The sequence below is a fragment of the Octodon degus genome, unplaced genomic scaffold (assembly GCF_000260255.1).
Source record: "Octodon degus isolate 3935 unplaced genomic scaffold, OctDeg1.0 scaffold00077, whole genome shotgun sequence".
In the NCBI taxonomy this organism is placed as follows: domain Eukaryota; kingdom Metazoa; phylum Chordata; class Mammalia; order Rodentia; family Octodontidae; genus Octodon; species Octodon degus.
Genome location: NW_004524653.1, coordinates 671,747 through 684,059, shown reverse-complemented (window position 1 = coordinate 684,059; position 12,313 = coordinate 671,747).

Genomic DNA, 12,313 nt, shown 5'->3' with positions numbered 1-12,313 from the left:
CACGGACTCTCGGCCTCCAGTTGGGTTCATGGGAAGCACTGTTGTGGGCGTTTCTGCTGGACTCCAGCAGGACATTACCATGAGATCCAGGCCCTCAGCTGGATTCTTTTGTCTTTAGTGTGTGGACAGATTTCCTGCACTCCTGTTTTCTCTGGGCGATTCATTCTAAAACAGTCTTATAAACTGGTCCGATATTGTATTTTCCCTCTTGTTCCAAGGGCAAACTCCAAGACATGACACCTGGCTTGATTTTTTTCTCCCTCACTATATAGCCCAGACTGGCTCAAATGCACAGCAATCATCCTGCCTCAGCCTCCTGAGTACTGGAATTATAGGTGCACATCAACCTGGCCTGACTTTGGCCTACTGCTGGTGGCCTTGGCCCTGTGGACTGACAAGCCACAGGCCTCTGTGTGTTGAGCACGTTCCTTGTCATCTCTGGGCCTCTGTCTTCTGCTGAAACCAACACACAGTTTCCCAAGGATACCGGGCGCCTTCCTCCAAGAGACCGGAGGGTGGAGCCCAGGTGCAAGCTGCCCTCGGCAGGGGACAGAGTGGACATCATAAATGCAGCGGGGGGCAGGGCAGGGGGCCCATCAGCTGCGTGCAGAACCAGGCCGGGGACCCTGCTTCCTCTCCTCAGTCTGCTCGGCTGGTTCCCGCAGCTGAGGACTTTGTGTCCATTGACGCTGAGCCCAGACCTGGCTGTGGGCAAGGCTACCATCATCCACCAGGGGCCACCTCTCCCGGAGGGATGGGCCCTGCAGGGGGGGAGAGTGGCCTGAGTGGGGTCCCCAGAGCGGGGTCGCTGGGTTCTAAGTATGCTCGACTTTCATCAACTTGTTGGCAGGTCAGCCGACGCTTCACTCACCAGAGGGCCTGAGTGCACGCAGCGTCCAGCTCCGGGAATCCCCTTTTGGATGACGATATGCCTGGTCTGTGGTCACAGCCAGCCAGGGCAGGACAAGCCACAGAGCGAAAAGGCTGCGTGCGGCTCTTGCTGTAGACATCCAGATTTCCAGGGCGGCCCAGCCAGGCGAGGAATGAGGTGGCCCCCAGCCGGTCTGTGCACAGCGCCCCCTGCGGCCATCTCCCCCATGCAGGGCCGCATTTCTCTCACCTCCAGGCCAGGCTGGGATCTAGTTTCCTTGTTTCCTCCTTACTAACGCAGTCAGGGGCGGGGAAATGGCTCAGTGGAATAAGCACTTGCCTGGCAGCTCAAGGGGCACAGTTCAATCCCCAGTTCCACCAAATAAAATAAATAAATAAAAACATAAAAATAAAGCAGTCAGTAGGGAGAGGACCCGAGGAGCTGTCTGCTCAGGGCAGGCAAGGAACTGCAGGGGCTCCTTCCAGGGGCCCCCAGGCGAAGACCAGCGTGGGCAGATCCCTAATTCCTCTCCCCTCCTGGGAAAGAAGAGTCAGGGGAGGAAACCCCCTTCTCTGTGAGTTCACGGGGACGCTTGCAAAAGTGTCAGTCCCGTAGCAGCCCCTAGAGCCACTTATGCCCAAGTGGCAGAGAAGGCCCAGGGGCATCAGGCACGAGTCCAACACCCAACCCAAGGGGTATCAATTCCCAGGACACAGGTCTGACCTTCCCATGGGCACTGAGTCCTGAAGTGTCCCGGAAGGAGACCGTGAGCCTCTGCCCTACATGGCCCGGCCACCAAAGTCACAGGGCGCTTTGGCTGGGTAAGAAGAGTTGGAAGTTTGGAAGTCACATTCTTACCTGCTCCCTGCAAAGGCTGCAACTTGGCAACAATTAGGTGCACTAAAGGGTCTTCACTCACCTGCTCACTCATTCATCCATCCATCCATTCATTCATCCATCCATTCACTTGCTCATACATTCATTTATTATTCATCTATTCATTCATTCATTCATTCATTCATTCATTCATTCATTCATCTGCTCATTCATTTTTTCAGCCACACAGATGCTCCAGGTGTTTCCAGGTCAAAGGGGAGACTGAAATAAACCCACAAACTCATGCTTATGCTATGCCTATTCGAGGGCTACAGGGACCATGTGGGGCTACAGGGCAAAGGGGGGGTCTCACTTTAGATGGGGGCTTGGGGAGGCTCCCCAGGGTGAGGCAGGCAGAAGGCTGGCTGGTGCAAACACCCTGAGGCAGGCCAGCAGCAGGTGCTCAGAGTGTCTGGAGCGAGTGATTCAGGAGGTGGGGAGGTGGAGGATGAGTGGGAGGTGGCTGGTGATGGTGTCGAGGGATGATCAGGTGGGCACATGTGCCACTGGGGGAGTGGCCGAAGGGAAGCCTGAAGGCTCTGCCCTGTGTGTGAGGAGAAGGTGGTGGGAGCTGGGCTGAAGGCTGAGGAGCTGAGTGGTGTGACTTGGGGACCATGCTGCCAGCAGGCTGCACACGGAGCTTAAGAAAACCTGGAAGCTGAGTGACAGAAGCTTTTGGCCTGGATGGGGGGTGCCAAGTAGGCACAGAGGGGCTGCTCAGGGGAGAAGGACCGGGATCTGCTTTGGACATAGTAATAGTCAGCAAGGGCTGTGTAACAAATCCCCACTAATGCAAAGAGATTTAAATCCCAAATCAGGGCAGGTTGGCTCCTTTTAGTGGCTCTGAGGGCGAAGTCACCTGTGGCCTCTTCGCTCCCTCGCCATCCAGCCCAAGCTCCATCTCTGCCTCTCCGGTCTTTGGAAGCCAGGCATTGGATTTAGGGGCCACCCCAATCCAGTGGCATCTATAAAGTCCCTGCTTCTAAGGTAAGTCACACTCTGAGGGTCAGAGTGAACATGAATTTTTGGGGACAGCACTTGTCTGACCCAACACAGATGGACAATGTCTAAGGAAGATGTCTATGATGGGCTCCTGTGGAGATGCCAGGGCAGCAGGGAGCCTGCTGCAATTAGAAACCAGGAGTCCCAGCTGTGTGTGGCGGCGCTGGTTCATTTTTTTGAATGAATGAAGCCCCAGTGGTCTGGGAGGCTGAGGCAGGAGGATCACAGGTTTGAGTTGAACATGGGCAACTTAGGGATTGAGACCATTTCTCAGAATAAAAAAGTATAAAAAGGGATATGTAGCTCAGTGCACAGGCCTAGGTTCAGAGAGAGAGAGAGAGAGAGAGAGAGAGAGAGAGAGAGAGAGAGAATAATAGGATGACCCTAGTCCTAGCATATCTAGTGCTACTGGCTTGAACATGACAGTGAGAAGAAAGAGTGGGACAGAGCCCAGGGTCACCTGCAGATCCTGTGGATCAGGACCCATGATCAGAGAAGCAGGTGTAGGAGAAGAGTGAGAGCTCCCGAGGCTTGGTGCCCCGTACTAGAGTTGGGGCTCACGCATAGGACCCAGAAAAGAAATGGCCATAGTTGCCTGAGTGTTCAGGAGTGTACGGCCGCTGAGGCCCGCGATCCTCTCCTTCCTGTGGGGCAGGCAGCGGTGCTGGCCCTGGCTCTCACTTCTGACCCATGAGATGCTGCTGTGTGCCCGCTTGCTCCTCCGCTGGCCCGGACTCAGCCATACAGAGGGAGTGCGTGATGTCGTATACGCTGAGTTCATGTCACCCAAGATGGAAGAACGGATTCTAAGGAAGGACGGAGGTTAAGCGTTGGCAAATTCATTGGAGAAAAGGAATGGGGACGAGAGACCGGAGGGTGCCAAACGGGTTGCCAAGGAGCCCACCCCTCCAAGGAGCCCATCCTTCCAAGGAAGTTTCGTAGAGCAAACCCATGAGGTGGGTACAACATGGGTCAAAATTATGATCAACCAATAAGACTGCAAGGATGGCCGCTGAGGTAATATCAACCCAATGGGAGCAAGGGTACAGGGGTGACATCATTCACCTTAGTCATAATCTGTAGTTTTAGTCTGAGCCATAGTAGATGGGAGAGGGTGGCCCAGCCTCAATGAGACAGTGGAACATCTCAAAAGGGTGACACCAATAATCCCAAGCCTCCATTTATCCCTTAGGGAAGTGCGTAAGCGTAGCCGTTGTCATTTTAATATTCAGCTGTACCTCTGGCCACAGTCCGGATGGACTCTCATCTTCCACCCTGACTCCCTCCGGGGCCCAGAAGTTGGCCTCCTTCTCCAGCAAGCCTTCCATGATTGTCAGTCTTCTCTGGGCTTGGCATTGTTATAAATTTGCATACCTCTATGCTTTTTCTGCATTGTGCATATCAAAACCGACTTAAATAATTGCTTTTACACTGAGCGCTTGATTGTGTGTCGCTTGCTAGGCTGCAGAGATAATATCCCAGGTCCCAGCGACCTCAGTGCCTGGTCGCTACAGAGCCTTGGCTCATGCACCTGATCACTGAGCAGTGCTACTTGGGAAACTCATCTACAGGGAGGGAAGGCTTGCTCAGTGTCCTGTGTCGGGCACTGGTGCATCGGTCTGGTGCGTTGGGACTTGGCTGGTTTGGAGAGGCTGCCCCATCAGGTACAGAAGGCAAGCCAGTCCTTAGAGCCTCTGCCACCATGTGCGCAGCCCTGACCTGTTTCATGGCGGCAGTGTTTGATGCCACTTATTCCTGTCTCCTGTTAACACAGCTATTGGACCAGAGGTGGGCACCTGACTCAAGAGCAGCCAATCATTGTTGCCAACCGATTGCCTGAGCCAATCAAAATCTCTCAGGAATTTAAATGAAGAACACCTAGGTTCACAAAGCAGATCAGATTGCAGGGCTGAAGCTGATGGCTCTAGTGAGGGCCTGTGCTAGGTGGCTCCCTGGTGCTCCTCAATCACTCCAGGCTCGTTCTCACCTGGGACCGTCACGCTGGTGGCTTCCCCTGCTTAGACTCCTTTCCTGGGTTGGCTGCATGGCCCCCACCCCATGCGCACCCCTTTATCTTTGTTGGAACATCATCTCAGGGAGATGCACGCTGGCTGCCCTGGCCCCACTCCAATCGCAGGCCCGTAAACACTCCCTCTGCACATGCGCACCTCAGTGACTTACTTGGTTCCACTGTTTCTTTTGATTCCCTTTCTTTCCCCTCTAGGATGTGGGGTTGCTGCTGGGAGAGAGGGCTTGAGTACATACCATGGAGCCTGGGAGACCAAGGTTCAAATCCCAGCTCTGCCACTTTCCTTCTGAGTGTCTCCTGGGACCCTCTCCAGGGTCCAGGTTCCATCTACAGGAGTCGGAGTCACCCCAGGAGGCTGGAGAGGAGGCTGTGGTCCATGCAGGAGAGTGTGTTTCATCGGCTGTGGAGGGCAGATGGGTTTCTAGACCGCAAAATCCAGATGCTTCCTGGGCCTCAGGATCAGTGTCTGCCGGTGGGTCTGTCCTCATGTCTCCTGTGGTCCTGCACAGGGCCCAGGCTTCCGGAGGCTTGCAGGCCGCCTGCTGTGTGCCAGAAGGGGACAGTGTCTGCAGCTCCACCCCTGTGTGGGGCCCGGCACCAGCCAGTTGTGAGCGCAGTGCCTGGTGTTACAGCTCAGGAGGCTCCTCAGCAAGAGCTCGAGCTGGGCCTCTCACTTATCTCACTTCATGGTAGGGGGCAGGCCCACGGAGGTGAAGGGACCTTGTGGTCACAGCCAGTGAGTGGAGGGACGAGACCTCCCGTTCTGGGGCCTGGGGTACCAGATGTTTGTTAAAATAGTGATGACCATTGCATCAACAAGCCATCCGGCGTCCTTCTACCTGCTCCATGGGGACCTTCCCACCCCCCAGGAAAGTGCTCTGGGGGTACCATTTTGTAAATGGGCTAGCCAAAGATCAGGCAGCCCTGTGCCTCACATGGCCCTCTTGTCCCCGAAGGAGCAAGGGGTGGTTCTGCTCCCATGGGCTCCAGACTCCTTGGCCACTCGCTCTCTGGTTCCAGGGGGAAGAGAAGCACGCTGTTTTTCGATGCTGCATAACAGGTCACCACCAATTTACGTTTGTGCCTCCCCCTGTCACCTGCAGTGTCCACAGGCAGGAGTGGGAAGGCCCCACCATTTAGCTGGGTTTTCTGTGCAGGGTCTGGTCAGGCTGCCCTCTCCTCCGGAGTCCAAACCAGCAGGGAAATCTCTCACACTCCTTGGAGTTGTGCAGAGAGAGGAAACAGCAGCTCCCGCCGGCTGGAACTGGAAGTGAATTTGGGCCTAACACGCTCATATCCAGGCGGAGTGAGCTGAGTTCAAGTGCTTCCATTGCCACGGGTTGGCCGTGTCATCCTTGTGAGTGTCTCCTCCCGACCCCAGCCAGTCTCTCGGAGAGCGTCACAGGACACTGCAGGGTAGCTGAGGCCATGTGGGGTGCGCTGAGGTGAGTGACCTGCTGCCCACGGACAGCCAGGACTTCCGTGAGGGGTGGGCAGCGTGTGACAGAGACAGTCTGGCTCAGTCGCCCTGCAGCCTGGACGGCTTGTGAGCCTGGCGTGCGTTGGGGTCGCTCGGCTGGCCCGGGCGGGAAGTGAGCACTTAATCCCCTGCTCTGTGTTCTCTCGCGCTCCTGCCTGTGCGAGGTCACACGTCCTGCCCTGCTCCCTGGGAGTGACTCAGGCAGGATCTTCCGAGGTGCGTATCCGCAGTCCGCACTTGCAGTGCCCCGGGGCTGTGTTGGACACTTCTCCCGAGCCCTGGGGTCCGCCTGATGCTGAGCAGGGGTCGCATGCGGAGGGCAGCTGCCCACGGCCCAGAATGGACAGCCCCTGCTTGGGGACTCATTTTCCTCCAAGAGTGTGGGAAGCAGAGAAACACTGTCTGTGGCCTCAGTGGATGTCAGGCTGCGTGCTGCCACCTGGCCCTGCCTGCTTGGTGATGTGGGATGTTCCCAGACTCCCTTCCCTTTCACCCCTGCCTCTCTTGGTAATGGAACAGGCCGCTTTGTCCTCCCCATTGACTTGATAATGGAACAGGCCGCTCTGTCCTCCCCATTGACTTGCACTCTGGCCAGGGGGCCCTTGGGGAGGCTGGAGAGGCTGGATCCTGGGGCTAAGGCCTCTGGATGGTGGTCTCAGATTGTTTCTGGGAGCAGAGACCCCGAGTGTGGCTGGCTTTGGGAGTGTGTGCTACGCGAAGTCACGCGGGGATCCAAGCTCTGAAACTGCGCAGGGTCGCGCTGCCTGGAAGTTATCCTCTGGGTATCTTCTGTACTAGGGACTGAACCCAGGGCTTTTGCACTGACGCACATCTGCCACGGCTTCTGTTTAGTGACTTATACATTTTGAGTCTTCCTGAGTCACTCATTTGTCTAGGCTAGGCTTCAACTTGCATTCCTCCTGCCTCAGCCTCCCGGAGTGCTAGGGCCCCAGGTCTGCCTAAATTATTTATACTTTGAGTGGGGCTCTGCATTCCCATCTTGCACCAAGCCTGCAAATTATGTAGCTGGTCCTTTCCCTGAGGCTGTCCCCACCTTGAGCGGAATTCTTGGCTTCCTATGAACACCTGGGAGTTTCCACTGATCTGTAGAGGCGTGGCCCTGTGGAGTGACCATGGGAGCAGGTTAGGGACTTGGGCTTGGATACCCTCTAGGTGTGTTCGCGCCCCCCTCAGTACTTCATCACACCCTCGGCTGACCCTGCACATCATCTCTGCAACAGTACCCTGGCGACGATGGCAGTACCATGCTAGAGACAGAGAATCGAGGCCTGGAGCCTGCAGTGACTAGATGCACAGGCCGTGAGAAGCTGGGATACCTCTGCTAGGCTGCAGAGCCGAAACTTGGCCAGGACCTTGTGGCCCGCAAGGTCAGAGGTCCTGCTCTGTGCTGCTCCACACACTCTCCTCCCGCCCCCACCCCCGCCCCTCCAGCGGACTGAGCTACCAGTGTCTGGGGTGGTGGTTGGCCCCCTGCCATGTGGGTTTACCACCAGGTCACCCTGGGCCTCTGCCTGTGACCCTCGTGGCCTTCCTGGGTGGTAGGAACTACCCAGGGATGCGAGGGGCAGACTGTGCCAGCTCCCCAGGGCTGGGCTCTCAGGGGCGCAGGATGCAGCTGTCTGGAGCACACATGACCTGGCACCATGGGCCCTGCCTCACGGGCTCCCCGAGGTCATGTGCAACATGGCTCCCAGCCCAGCTTCTCGGCTCAGGTAGGCCCAAGACCTCTTCTTGGGAGGAGCAGGCTTCTCTGACCACGTGAAGCCCCAGACCCGGAGCTCCTGTGATCCACATGCTGACCCTAGATGCCTGGTGCCCCCAGGTCCTCCTCACCCAGCTGGCAGACAGGCAGCCAGGGTCCCTGCAGAAGTGAGGCTGCCAACCCAAGCCCAAGAGCCCCCCTCCACCTCAGGATCAGGTACATGGGGGTCCTGGGGCTTCTCCCCAGATTCCTGGCCTGCAGCTTCTCTTGGGAGGAGCTCAGAGCAGCCCCTTGGGAAAGCTCCCCAAGGAGCCTCTGCACATTTCAGGGGTCCCCTTGACCCTGTGACCTCTCCTCTTGGTGGCAAGGAGCTCAGAGGCTCCTGGGAGTTTCCCCCGAGCCAGGGGACAGGTGCCAGGAGGGGAGAGCGCCCCCTGCAGGCTGGAAGGCTTGGGCCCTGGTTGAGCAGGTGGCTCTGACCCAAATCCCAGCCCCATTGCTGCTGGCTGTCAGTCAGGGCTTCAGAGCCTCAGTTTCTGCCTGTTAAAAATGGGGCGAAGGCCAGTTCTCACTGGATGGGGTGAAGGAAGAGGTAGAGGGCCAGCGCTTGTGGAGCTCAGCCCCCTCTTTGAGTGTTATGGGATTTGAAATATAACCAAGTTTGGGTCTTTCCAGAGATATCCCGGTTTGGGACTCCTCCCCAAGGCTGGGTCTTCTGACATTGGAAGATTCTTTTAAAAGAACTCCCGCAGGCAAGGAAAAAACCCACAGCACAGTTTAACCACTAGGGAGTAGGATTTGGCAAAGGGTCAGAAGTAAATTCCAGCTTTGCTTGATATGCTTCTGTGTCTGTGAGCTCCCTGGGGTCCTGCGCACTTCAAAGGGCGCCCTTGAACTCCGGGGAGCGTTTGAAAGATGGCGCAGGAAGTTGCCATGTGCCCCTTGCTTGGTTGGCATTTCCCATAAATGGGATGAGGGTACATTTGTTCAAACCAGAAGTCACCCTGGTCCATTATTAGAAAATAAGTTCTGGATTTTATTTGGGGCCCGTCAGTCCGCCCCTCTCTCCACTGCTACCCCCCACCCCCGCCATGTCATTTTCCGGCTCGAGAATCCTGACTGGATCGCACATCCCGCCTGGGTGCTCCTTTCATCGGCACTGATTTCTCTGTCATGTCTAGGTTGTGCTGAGGCTGATGTCAGGTGGGTCCAGCCTGGGGCTGTCAGATGCTTTTCCCTTGGGTTAACAGAGTGTAGGCTTTGGAAAAACTACCACAGAGGCCAAGTGTTCTCACTGTCTCATTGGGCCAGCAGGGGGCACATGACATCCACAGGGCAGTGGTTATGCTCGTAAGCAATTCGGGGAGGCGGGGGACCCACAACACCGCATATTTCTCAGGGAAGCGTAGATGCAACGCATCGCAACCATTGTGTGTCTCGATCTCACTGCATCTCAGAGCTGTGGAGGTTACCCTGCCGCAAGGATTGCTCTGAGCTAGGGCAGGGGCCATTGGCCTCATGCTGATGAATGTGACTTTATTTGGGGACAATGCCTTTGCAAATGTAGTTAAGTTAAGGACCTCAGGATGAAATTGTCGTGGATCAATTTCAGAAGATGAAATTGTTCTGGATCAAGTTCCCGAAGATGAAATTGTTCTGGATCAAGTTCCCGAAGATGAAATTGTTCTGGATCAAGTTCCCTTAGGAGAGAAGGAAAGGGGAAGATGCAAAAGTGGGGAGGAAGAAGAGGAGGAGAAAGAGGAGGAGGAGGAGGAGGAGGAGGAGGAGGGGAGGAGGAGAAAGAGGAAGAGGAAGAGGAGGAGAAGGAGGAGGAGGGGGAGGAGGAGGAACCATGGGAGGATAAGTAGAATCTGCAGTGAAGCAGCCCCAAGCCGAGGGCTGCCCAGGGGCTCTAGAAGCTAGGTGAGGGTGAAGGGTCCAGTCTGGGAGTCTTTGCAGCCTGCAGGCCTCTACCAGAGCCTGATTTTGGGCTTCGAGCGGCTGGAGCCAAGGCAGAGCAAGTTTCAAGCAACCTGGTCCATGGTACTTTGTCCCAGCAGACACAGGAAATGGATGTGGGAGCCACAGGCCCTGAGATGGCTGTCACTTCCGGTCACTCAGCCCGGACTCACGTTCCCACCTCAGCTGCATGCATGCAGCACGGTGGGGGGCTGCACCTTTCCTGAGACTGCCAGGGGCACCGTGGCACCTTCCTGAATTCAGGGTCCTTCCTTCCCTGTTGGCGAGGGCGCAGCACCCTCAGCCCCGCCTCTGTTGCTTCATGCTCTTTGAGAAACCTTTTCTGCCAGCCTGCAATCTGAGTTACCAATTTCCTCGGTGAAATCAGACCTCATCACCAGCCCTAAACCACACTCGGCCTGACTTCCTGAGGGTCACATGGTCCCCACACCCTTCAGAAAGATATGTGGGTTCAGGTGTGCAGCCCAGCCCAGGGCTCATGGGTTATCCTGGGCACTAAGTGGATGCTTTGTAGAGGCGGCTTCCCGCTCTCAGGGCAGGAGGAGCCAGGTGATGGGCGGAAGACCATTTCCTGTGTTGGAGGATGAATCGGGCTGAAAGTGCATCCCCAGTGGAGAAGCCACAGGGACGAAGGCAAGTCAAGAACTACAGGAAGAGCCGGGCGTGGTGGTGTATACCTGCCATCCCAGCGCTGGGGAGGCTGAGGCAGGAGGATCATTGCAAGTTCAAGACCAGCCTAGGCTATAAAGAATTAAAGGCAAATGGCAAGTTAGAGCCTCGCCTGGGCAATTTAGTGGGCAATTTTATTTTTTTAAATAAAAATTAAAAAAGCTGGGACTATAGCTCAGTTCAGAGGCCCTGAGTTCAGTTTCTAGAACGGAGAATAAGAAAAAGAAAAACAGAACTGAACTGTCCTGCTGAGCAGCAGAGCTGGGCATGAGTTCTTCTGACCCCTTGACCCTGAGCAAAGTCACTACCTCTCCAAACCCCATTCTGTTCTCTGCAAAGGGACAACAATGAGACCGATGGTCATGGGTATTGGAACAAGCAGGTGAGCTTGTGCTCACGTTGTGTGGGGCCCCAGCTACTGGGGCTCCCCGGAGCTGTGCAGTCCACTCTAGACCTATAGATCCTGAGAGAAGCACTTTCCCAGGGTGACATGCTATGATAAAGAACATCTCCTAGGACATCTCTGGGGACAACTGAAGGGATCCTCCCCCAGTTCAGGGACCACCTTTCCTGGAAGGGCCTGCTCTTCACTTCAGAGGGCTGCAGAGTCTGCCTCCACCCAGCCGTCCTCATGTTTTCATGATGTCTTGCAGGATCTTGGAAGCTGGGATGTCCCGAGGTCAGCCACCACTGGCTTCTTGTTTCCCCTCGCTCTATGGCTAGATCCTCTGCTTCACACTTTCCACTTAGCTTCATGTATTCAGGCTGCTGTGGTCCGTGTCTCCCTCTCTCCAGGCCCAGGCCCTTAGCGGTGCCTGTTCCTATCTCCCAAGAGATAGGTGTGGTGCCAGCCGCATCTGGACTGCGTGTGGAGATTCCCGCCCAGCTTGCATGGGGCGTAGTGCATGGGGAGGGTTTTCCAACAGAGGGGACTGTGACTTGCTGCTGTCCACCTGGCCACAGTGAGGAAGTGGGATCTTTTCAGCCTGGGCTTGGGAGCTCTTCAGCTGCTCCTACGTGGAGGCGGGGATCCCCAAGCCTTCTGCAGGAGGCACGCTTGGCCAGAGTGCCCTTCCAGCTTGCCCCAGCTCTCCTCTCCTCCCCCTCTGCCCTTTGCAGGCTCTCCCTGGGCCTCAAGCCTGCCTCTCCACTGAGTATCTCTCTTAGTGACCACAGTGTCCTGGTCAGATGGTTGTGCACGTGTGACCGCCCCACTTCCAGAGGAAAACTGAAGTCCCACAGCCAGTAGGGGGCAGAGTGCAGTTTCTCAGCAGAGCTGCTTGCTTCACAGCCTGCGTTGCTTCTGTGGGGCTCTCAGGCCTCTGTGGAGCTGTCAAGCAGGCCCAGAGGTGAGGAGGCTGAGCCAGGCATTCCCCCGGCACATCAATTCTATTTGAAGGCAGAGAAAAAAGTCCATGATGCACAAAATGTCAAAAGTGAAAATAAAGACAGCATGGAGCCTGGCGTGCACACAGCCCTGGTGGCCCCTTCCTCGCTCCCAGCCGGGCTTCAGTGTGCTGCCATTTACAAGCCCAGGTGGCAGCCCCTGGGTGACGATCTGAATTTTCAAATCAGCCAGGTGCTTCTTCCCTTCAGCGCACTGCAGGCTTTTATTATGAGAACTTTCAAGTGTGCAGGAAAGGTGACAGCGGAGGACAGACCAGCGCTGTGTTGATTGTGGCA